The following is a 2,765-nucleotide window of genomic DNA, read 5'->3' as shown; positions in this document are numbered from 1 at the left end:
TAGCCAGCCACCTTACCATTCATCCACCAACCAACCCAGCTATCCAGCCACCCAGCCACCTACCTACCCACCCACCCAGCTATCCATCCACCCAGCCACCCACCTACCCACCCACCCAGCTATCCAGCCACCCAGCTACCCAGCTATCCAGCCACCCAGCCACCCACCTACCCACCCACCCAGCTATCCAGCCACCCAGCTACCCAGCTATCCAGCCAACCAGCTACCCAGCCACACAAGCCACCCACTCACCCAGCTAATCAGCTACCCACCCACCCAGCTACCCAGCTAACCAGCTATCCAACCACCCACCCACCCAGCTACCCAACCACCCAGCCACCCACTCACCCAGCTAACCAGCTACCCACCCACCCAGCTACCCAGCTAACCAGCTATCCAATCACCCACCCACCCAGCTACTCAACCATCCAGCCACCCACTCACTCAGCTAACCAGCTACCCAACCACCCACCCACCCAGCTACCCAGCTACCCAGCCACCCAGCTACCCAGCTAACCAGCTACCCAGCGCTAACCAGCTACCCACCTACCCAGCTAACCAGCTACCCACCCACCCAGCTACCCAGCCACCACCCCACCCAGCTACCCAGCTACCCAGCTAACCATAGCTACCCAACCACCCAGCCACCCAACCACCCAGCTAACCAGCTACCCAACCACCCACCAACCCAGCTAACTAGCCACCCACCCACCCAGATACCCAGCTACCCAGCTAACCAGCCACCCAGCCACCCAGCCATCCAGCCATCTCATCAGCTACCCAGCCACCCAGCTATCCAGCCAGCGCGGAACTCACACCGGGCGTCCGGCGCCGGCCGCGTCCGATTCACACGCCTCGTGCGTGCGGCGACTACAGGCCGCTATCGCCACAGCGGCGGCAGCGGCGGCATTCACACGCGGCGCGGCTATTCAGGCGGCGAACTACCCGCTCATCATGCTGTCACGCGCGGCGCCCGTAATTTCACCTGTTTCACCGCCGAAAGACCGCCCGATTATCGTGCAAGAATGAGCGCGCTGCACAGAGGACGGCGGCCGAGGACAGTACGCGATCCGGATGCGTGATTCACGCTCTCGCCGCATGGCGCGCACTTACGCGATGCGAGAGATATCGGCCGTGGATTGTGCGTGCGTGCCCGCGCGTATACACGACGCACTGAGAACCGCCCGCGTAAAGTTGTCGGCGTTTTGTCGCCCGCCCTCCCCCCCTCCGAAGACCCCACATGTACACCCCGGCGGTACACCGCAGCCACGGAAACGAGCCAAAACACGAGGCGGGCGAATGTTGTTTGTGTATCGCAGCCGAAACTGGCTACAAATAGCCGGATTTTAAGCGCCGGGCTCAAGCGCGATGGCTGTCTGAAAGACTACTTGTGTGGAGTCGCTATATAGAGTTTGAATAATTTTGCTTTCCGGTTTCAGTTTAAACTTTCTCGATTTCAATTGAACGAATTGCGCTAAAGTAACCATGTGTCGTATTAATCTATCACTTTCATTTCAGCATTTTCGAATTTTACGCACATTATTAAATAATGTAATGATCTGATGAATATTGTATCATATATAATCTAATATTAAATGTTACCGTTATTATTAATAATTTTAATAACCATGCTTAGCGTAACTTCTCGTGTTGCTATAAACACATATAACCAAGAGTACACTATATTTAGACAAATTTAGATATTTAGATAAAATCTGCATAGTGGTGAACGTGACTGCTATAAATAACTTCGGAATACGCTTTCAAGACTCATTGCAAAAAAAAACACATGAAAAAACGCGCCTATGGGATGCTAAGTCGTTCACTTCGGTCGTATTCGCGCTACATTACCTCAGGAATGATATAAGTGTGCGAACGTTTACGCATGTGATGTTTACACAGACGTCCCGTTATCAGCGCACCGCAGTAGTGAGCGCTGGCGGTCCATTATAATATATACGACGTTGAAAACTGCCCACCACAGCGCGCAAGCGGTCATTGGCGATGAAAACAAGTTCGTCTCCCACACACTGCGAACGCGAGTAAGCGTCAGCATCGAGTGGAACACAACACCTCCGCATAGAATTATTAAACGCTGACACGCTGCGTATATATCGAACTCCGCCTCTTTTACAAAGCAAACACAACTAACTACACGCCTACTATTGTATACCTAATGTGCTCCTCAGTTAAACCACTAGAACCTCTACAATGGTACAAGTTTTTTTTCGTGTTTTGACAATGCCCGTTACAGTATTAGTAGGCAGACCACACGCATCCAAACAGGATTATTGAGGAAGTTTTTTTAAAAGAAAGACTCATCAACGGGGCATGCATGGTTAATGCCTCCCCCATATTTGGATACAATATAGCTCCACCTGTGTGGCAGCACAGAAAGGCCACGTATATTTTTTTTCCAGAAAGAGCCCAACAAGTGGGCCGTGCTTGTCAGCACCATAGTTTAGGTATAAACATTTTGAAATATTGGTTATTGCTATAATTGGTTATTACCTCTGGTTACATATATACAACAGAAAATAAATAAAACGTCAACACAACAGTACAGCGTAACACAATGCAGAAGTAGTAAATGACTGAAAAAAAACAGCAAAACAACAGCACGGGACTACACTAGAAATAATCAGAACAGCCAACGATAAAAAAGTTTCGCACATACACGTATACGCACGCACACGCGCACACGCACACGCACGTACACGCACACGCACGCACGCACGCACGCACGCACGCACGCACGCACGCAC

Source organism: Priapulus caudatus, unplaced genomic scaffold (assembly GCF_000485595.1).
Source record: "Priapulus caudatus unplaced genomic scaffold, Priapulus_caudatus-5.0.1 Scaffold186, whole genome shotgun sequence".
NCBI classification, from domain to species: domain Eukaryota; kingdom Metazoa; phylum Priapulida; class Priapulimorpha; order Priapulimorphida; family Priapulidae; genus Priapulus; species Priapulus caudatus.
This window is presented reverse-complemented; position numbering follows the sequence as displayed.